Here is an 8,331-nt window from a genome sequence, read left to right as displayed (position 1 = left end):
ACTACATGTTATTTGTCTGGAACTTGAGCTCTGTTGTTGACAAAAAAAAATGAAAATTGGTTCCTTCTAATTATAGTACCCTTTAAACCCCATCTATAAGGAAAGTTTCTGAGGACAAAGACCATGGCCTGCCAGGCATGAGTTAGCTGCATCAGCACTGCAGCTATCTTGGGCTTTGCTTGTAAAGTATACCCAGTGTTTCTGTCAAGCTCAGGTCTGCACCTCACCCAAAGCATCCAACCAAGAGTGACTTCTATTAAATAATGCTTGATTACAACATAGTAAAGAGCCTTTGCTTTTTAAAGCACTGATGAAAAAAAAAAACACACAACCTATCAGAAAAGAATGCTGTGTTAAAGAGGGTGTGTAGGAAAGATAATAAAAAATTGCCTGAGTATATAAAGTACTGCTGTGTTTTTGTTTCTGTATTTTGAAGTAAAGTTCTGTATGTTACACTTAGTACTGAGCTTGGTTTTGTGATGACTGTCTAGAAGTAGAAATGCTTTCATCAGAAGGGATCAAAATTAAATTTAAGTTTGATCTAGTAATTATGAGAAACTAGAACTTGTGTATCAGCAAAATGACAGAGTTAATTTGGTTTTGCTCCCAGAGGGCTAGAAAATTAAGTTGGATTTCATAGAATATCCTGAATTGGAAGGGATCCACAGGGATCATTGAATCCAACTCACTTCCCTGCACAGGACAACTCCAAAAATCACCATGTGTCTGAGAACACTGTCCAAACACTTCTTGAACTCTGTCAGGCTTGGTGCCATGACCACTTCTATGGGGAGCCTGTTCCAGTGCCCAACCACCCTCTGGGTGAAGAAACTTTTCTAATATCCAACCTAAACCTCCTCTGACACAGCTTCAGGCCATTCCCTTGGGTCCTGTCACTGGTCACCACAGAGAAGAGATCATTACCTGTCCTTCTTCCTCCCCTCATAAGGAAGTTGTAACTGCAATGAGGTCTCCCGTCAGTCTCCTCCAGGATGAACAGACCAAGTGACCTCAGCTGCTTTTCATATGGCTTCCCCTCAAGGCTCTTCACCGTCTTTGTTGACCTCCTTTGGATGGTCTCTAAGAGCTTAATATCTTTCTTGTGTTGTGGCACCCAAGCCTGCACACAATATTCAAGGTGAGGCTGCACCAGTGCAGAGCAGAGCAGGACAATCCCCTCCCTCGACCGGCTGGGGATGCTTTGCCTGATGCCCCCCAGCACACAGTTGGCCCTCCTGGCTGACAGGGCATTGCTGACTCATATTCAGCTTGCCATCAATCAGGACCCTTTCTGTGGCACTACTTTCCAGCATCTCACTCCCCAGTCTGTCTGTACATCGAGGTTGCCCCATCCCAGGTGCAGAATCTAGCATTTTCCCTCAGTGAACTTCATATGTTTGGTGATGGCCCAGTCCTCTAATCTGTGAGGTCTCTCTGCAGGGCCTCCCTGCCTTCAAGGGAGTCAGCAGCTCCTCCCAGTTCTGTGTCATCAGCAGACTTACTCAGTGTTCCTTCAAGTCCTGTATGCAAATCATTTATGAAGATGCTGAAGATCACAGAGCCTAAGAAGGAATCCCTTTGTGGAACCCTACTACTTGAGTATGTGTGTAAGGAAGTATGTAGTGCTTTATTTGGGAAGGAGAGGGGAATCCTAGGAAGGAATTCTGACAGAGCACAAATCCAGGGGTGAAGGCTGTTGCCTACACTTTGCTTAACACCTATCTTGTTGGCAGGAGGTGCAAGAGACAAGTTTTAACAACTCTGGAACCTGTAAACGTTCACATGTAAGGAAGGGGTAGCATTGAAGCTGAGGAATACAAAGCACGTGTGTACATTGATTCTTGTGAATCGTAAAGTAATGCGGAAATAAAAGCTTCATAAAAATAGGAAAATAAATACTGTTGTAACTTCCTCAACTCAGAAACAGGTTTTACCTTATTTCAAGATAACAGAAGTCTTACCATCATCTTCCAGTAATGCCTTACAGCTTTCCAAAGACTATGTCTGCATTTCTTCATTCAACAGCCCCCAGGCACCCTCAGAGGCTCTGTCTGGATCTCTGCTTTTAATAGCCCTTGTTCCACTCTGCTTTGCCTAAGTATGTTTTGATGTCACCTGTATATGGATTATATAAATATTTAATACTTATCATATCTGTATATATCCCTCTCTCTCTCTCTATATATATATATATCTCCACATGATCCCAGAGTAATTAACTCAATAGTTTAATATGTGTGGTGAAAAAAAAAAGTTTCATTTACTGAAAACCTAGTCTTTGATAATTTCATGGTACATTCCAATTAAGCATTGGGATTAATAGCTAATTATCTTTTCTTGCTCATGTCCTTCATGTATTCATAAACTTCTGTCATCTCCTCTCTCCATCTTTTTTTTTCTATGCCGAAAGGCCTAATTTGTTGAATTGGTGCCTTGCAGGAGCTGTTATTATTCACATCACAATCTTTTGTGTCTTTTTCACAAGAGCAGTCCAAGTACCTGCACAGTTTATATAAGCACAGAGCAATGCTTCCTATTGCATTCTCTGTAATTTTCTAGTAATTCCTATTTACTTTTTTTTTTTCATTTTGTCAGTCACTTTAAAGTAATAAGTTGACTTTTTCGTAGTTGCTCCAAGATTCTTTCACAAGCATTGCTAGAAATTAGAACAGTACCTACTGGGCTACATATATATGTCTGTATACTTGAATAGGTTTAGATTTGTCTACCACAAAGCATCACTTTAATAATACAAAAACATTTTGATTTTTGCTGATTCATATGTGTAGCAACCGCCTTATTCACCACTTTTGCTTAAAATGAGCCTCTTTCAACACCTAGGAGCTTACTTGCTGGTCGTCATGCACAACTCTCATTAATCAACTGGAAATGCAGCTACAGACTCAGACTGTACTTTGCAAATAGTTTTCATTTCTTTGAGGCTGCATTAAACATGCTACACCGGGTATTTTTGCACTATCAGCAATAAAAGCACCTTCCCAGTTCAACTCAGCATGTGTAACAAGTTTGCCTCTGCATTTACTTTTCAAACACTCATTTTAGTCCTTATAGGACCGAAAATACCGTACTTACTTAGCCTTTGAGCAAACCATTTTGTCTTCTTCAATATCTTTATATGCATATTAGTGTCTGAAATAGGCAATTTTTATCATGTTCGCTTTAATTGCCCTCACAGCCTTTTAAAAATAAGCCTTTGGATTTTATAGAAGAGTGCCTGAAATGCTCTTGCCAAGTCTGGCTAATACAAATACATGGTCATAGGAGCTCAAATTCATAAAGCTGTAGCTTCCATAGCTTCCATATGTGTTATGCAACACTGAATTCCTAAAGTTTACACCAGAACCACGTTGGGTACACTCTGCCTCCTCCCTGCCCACACAGAACTAATGGGCTCATGTCATTTTCGAGAAACATTTCATTTACAAAGAACAAATTTTCATTGTTTGACATAAATACTTTGTTTGCTACTTTGTCATATTTCAGCTTTTTTAACAGTAAAACGTTAACTTGATAAAAATACCACTATGGCTTAGTACTGTAAGAGAAAGATCAGAGATTGCAAGGCTGGTCTGAATGTGCAAACAGTACTCAACGTGCTTTGTAAACTCACCTTGATGTAAGGGCTGCAGTGATGGTGGTTAATATCAGTGTTACTGCAGGTGACTCTCAGTTCTCAGGCCACAGGCATCAACCCCATGATCCTTACGGTCTCCAAAGGCTGTCTCTGATAGACAAAACTTAAGACTATTGATAAAAGAAGCAGCACAGAAGACATCAACCTTCTTTTATGTTCACTGCCTAGCTCAAACAATTCAGGAGGCTTCTGGAAAGGGGGACAGCACCGATTTTATTTCTGTGAGTTAGAGTTGTTTTCCATGAGACTGTTCCTCAAAATTATTTTTCAAAATTATTCCATAAAATAGCATGTGCTCTGCCTATTCTGGTGGTGAAATCTTGGCTTTTCAGGATAACAAGGAGGTTAACAAAGTTTTTTCATTTCATCCAGCTGTAAAATAATAAAAAAAAATCAATAAAACCAACAATGTGACACTTCAAGGTGACACTTTAAAGTGTCAATAGCTGCCTGATCCCTTGTTTCAACCCCCTGTGATAACCAGAATTTTCTTTGCTAGTAGCTGTTTGCCTTTTCTCTGTAATTCAAACAGATAAGTTTGGTTCCCTCAACTTCTCAGGTCTTTAGTACAAGAACTGCAGCTCCAGAGACACCTTCACAGGGCTACCGCCTTGTCCTCTCAGAGGGGACATCTGGCTGGCCCAGCTCTCAAACCTCAGCTCTCCTTGCAGCTCACAAGACCTCCAGTGCCCTGAACTCCAGAGACCCTGGCCCTGCTTGTGTACAAAGGCTTAAACCCCTGCATGGGTACAACAGAGTCGGTGGGTAGGACCCATATTACCCATCTGTGGCTCAAAAAAAAAAGTTTTTTGAGAGGGTGATCAAGTCTCTTGTAAGAGAGTGATACCTTTGCACAGAGAGGGTCCCATTTCACCAACAACTCTATCACAAAGATGCACTGTAGGGTCAGGGGTGGACAGAACAGGGTCTATAAAGGAGCTTCATGATTTTCTTTGCTTATGGGTAGATGTTTTCCACTGTCTCAGAAATTATCTCTCCTCAAAGAAGAGAGGGGTGTAGGGTACAGCCAGGGCTAGTGGCACACCTTACTTTTGACCAATTCCCACCCTTTGTCATGTATATTCCATGTCTGTAAATGCACTATTACAGTTCAGGCAAAGTTTTCTCAGGTTTGACAAGAATGCTTTCAGTCTTTGATGCTTATCTGAGGATGTTTTGTTCTTTTATCTCTTGGAGCACACAGAGCATAGAAGAAACCCACATTAGTTTACTTATTCACAGATAAGGCTGGGAAGTAGACAATGAGAGATTTTGGTGGCAAATGCCAGACTCTGGAAAGGGGAGCTGCTAAAGGCTGGATTGATGGAGCAGCCATAAAGGCTGCTAAATATAAGGGTAGTATCGGTGAATCCTGCGGAAAGGATGGATGCCAACAGTGGGAGGTGGTCTGATTCTGCACACCTCAGAGATAAGGGGAGGATCTGGGTAGGGAGAGTTGGGATTAAAATTTCTGATGTGAGTCCTTGGACTCAGTGACAGGAGCTCATGATGAGGAATGATGGGGAGAGCAGGCAGCATTTGAGAATAATGTATGATTCTTCCATGGAAAGTGGGCTGGGTTCACATATATATTCACATTGTTTTAATTTAATCTGAATAAAGTACGTTCTCTTGTTCCTTTTGTCAGTATTCAAATCGCTGACTATGTGACTAATCCAGCAGTTTGCCAAGGTCTGAAATTCAAGTCTTGAATCAGATTAAAAACAAGAGTAGGATGATTCAGTAACGATCTGGTTGTACCTATGTATGCATCATACTAACCAAGTAGTTTCTTGAATGCAAATATATAATGGGAAACATTTCCTCTTGCTAAACTAATCAGAGACAAAGGAGCTGAACTGGGTTTGGGACTGAAGAGTCATGAGGAACTAAGGGGATGCAGCTGAAATCTAATGATGTTAACAAAATTAAGAAAAGCAGTACAAAGTATTACAAAGAGCTTTCCAGGCAGAAGCTCCAGTCAAGCTTACAGCAGCATGTTCCACCACCAGACCTGAGCTGCATTACAGCTGTGACCTTACAGATCATTCTGTGGCACTCAGCCAGCAGCAATCCTAGGGCCCCTTGTCTGGTATCCCTGTGTCCAATGCTACTCCTTGGAGCAGTGCCCCCAGGAACATGCCTGTGGAGCTGTCTTGGATGTATCCAGGCAGTGTCCCAGGATATAAGGACAAGTCAGATTCTCAAATGCCCCCACTGTTTCTTCTTTCCCTAGTTTTCCATCATTCCCCACTTTAAGACTTTTTTTCCTGGCAATTCAACTACTTGTCAAACAACATGTCTCACTCATCCCATCAGATGGCTCCTTCACATGTGAAAGCCAAGTAGGTCTCTCTTTATTTGTGGGTATCCAAGAGCAAGGACTCCATTACCACTGAGAGGTCTAGAAAATTTAGCACTCTGTAAGGGGGTTATGCACATAATTTGGAGAATGTTCAAAATCTGCTGACTTTCAGCAGCCATCTATATTCAGTGGAGCAGATTAAAAAATAGCACAGGGTGACAGAGTGAGACAGTGATGCTGATTGGGCAAAATCTACAGCACCTGAAGAGCTCTTGGGCACTGAAGCACACAAAACTGTGTGCAAAGCTGGCACTGGTGCCTGTGTGCAGAGACAATAGGAGAGCTCCTGTCATGACAGAAAACCAAGCAGGCAGCTGCATGCTCAAGCTTGACTGCTGTTAGTCAGTGGGTAACTATTTGGAGCTGGAAAGTTAACAGAAACTATGCAAGACTGTGAGGCTCTGCTTTGTACAGGAAATAATAAAGGAAGCTGAAGTAGGCTTCAGGAAGGCTTATTTGGCCAAGGTATATAGTAAAAAAGGATACACATCCAGATTATACATTACCTTGTACCTAAGAGGGAAATGTTACCAGCAGAGTGATGAGTGAAGTCAGCTTGCTGGAATGATTCTGCTGACCTGAAACAACTAGACACAAAAACAAATGGCAAAGCACACAAAAATGCTGTTGAGCTGAGGGCAGCTTCCTTTGTCAGAGGAAGGCAGATCCTGCTTCTCTGGGCTTTTGAGGGAGATGGGACTGGACTACAGCCCAGCATTGCTGCTTGGAAGGACTCTTCTGCATTCTATGGCACGTGCAAACCCCAGGCCAATAGCACAAGTCTAAGATAGTGTATTGATATGTAAAACATGAAAAATAAACACATGAGTTAATGTGTTTGGAAAATGTTAGATACCTTGCTAACATAAACAAACAAACAAACAAACTCACCACAAACAAAAAACAAAACCAAGCCAAAGAACTTTTTACTAAAATAATTCTTCTGCAGCTGATTAAAATGTCCATGGGCCAGTGTGACCCTTTTCTTGCACAAGTTTTGCTGGGTTTGCTACATTCCTTTCCTGCATTTCTAGAGGTGATAAACAAATGTTTGACATAAATAGACAGACTTTTAATATTTAAGGGCTAAGTAATGATCAATGATCAATGCTTATAATTTAGGACCCTCACTAATAAATTTGGACTACAATTGGAGACAACAGCTAGGGACTGAAGGGACTGAACCAGCAGTTAATGAAAAGAGTCAGTAATTTATGACTATAAATAATTATGAACAATTATGGGAAGGGTGAAGTGGTGGTTTTGTACTCATCAAAGGTTCATAGCCCTTGTGTGTAACAGGTTGGAAAGGGATAAGGATGTTGGCTCTTCCCCTGCTTTGTGCAATAAGAGGTGGAGAACACTTTGAACATGGCAGTATCCCTGGGGTACAAAGGCTGCTGGTGAAGAAATCCCTGGAACTCTTCCCCTAGTAGTCTGAATTATCTGTCTGCTATTTTAGGCTCTCTCTGACATCCTTACAAACTTTACGTTTGTTCTTAGTCCTAATTTTCCTAATAACCCCTTGTCATTGCCTGAAGGACAGTGTCTTTTCAGCCCTGTCACTCTCCCTGTCTTTTTGTCAGGTGCCACAGGCTGGAAAACTGAGAACCTGTCTCCCTTCTGTGTTTTTTCAGTTTTTTTGAGTACCAAGAAGTCACTGGTGTGCAGAATACTCCCAGAGAGAAGACAGGCTTTTCCCAGGTCCTGACTCGGACAGTGGAAGGTGACTTTCAAGCCCTTTCAGGAGACTGTTGTACTGCCTGGTTGAAAGGAGGATAAGCTACAAACTGCCAGGATGTTCTCTGAAAGATCTCTCCAGATTTTTGGGCAGCTGCAGGTGTGTTTGAGCTGCAAAGAACGAGGGAAAGGAGCTCAGGTGGTTATTAAGTCCACACATAGATTGAATCAGCTGGATTTCGATCAAGCCAAAGGGACCAGATAATTTAGGAATGGAGCAGTAATTACTGCTAAATGAATATAAGAAAGGAGTCCTTTATTTCTGTCTCCAAAGTGTGGTGGAGCCCCAGGGAAGATAACGTTCCAGGTACCACCGTGTCTCCTCCTTGCTTGTCATCATGCTGCTGTCCACAGAAGTCCCAGCACAGCCCATTGCAGAGATCTGTGGGAAGGGATCTTGTAGACATGGAAGAAACAGAGATATCATGACAATAAATTACAAAGAGCCACACAACATCTCCTCAGAAAGCCACTGAGATTGTTCCTAAGCAACGTAGGCATTCAAGATTGCAAAAACTCCAGGCAGGCACAAGAAATATCCTATTCAACCAGCACCCCAAAAGAAGGAAAA

This window comes from Empidonax traillii, unplaced genomic scaffold (genome assembly GCF_003031625.1).
Source record: "Empidonax traillii isolate 1590-97213 ecotype Southwest subspecies unplaced genomic scaffold, ASM303162v1 scaffold9:size3134949, whole genome shotgun sequence".
Classification (NCBI taxonomy): domain Eukaryota; kingdom Metazoa; phylum Chordata; class Aves; order Passeriformes; family Tyrannidae; genus Empidonax; species Empidonax traillii.
This window is presented reverse-complemented; position numbering follows the sequence as displayed.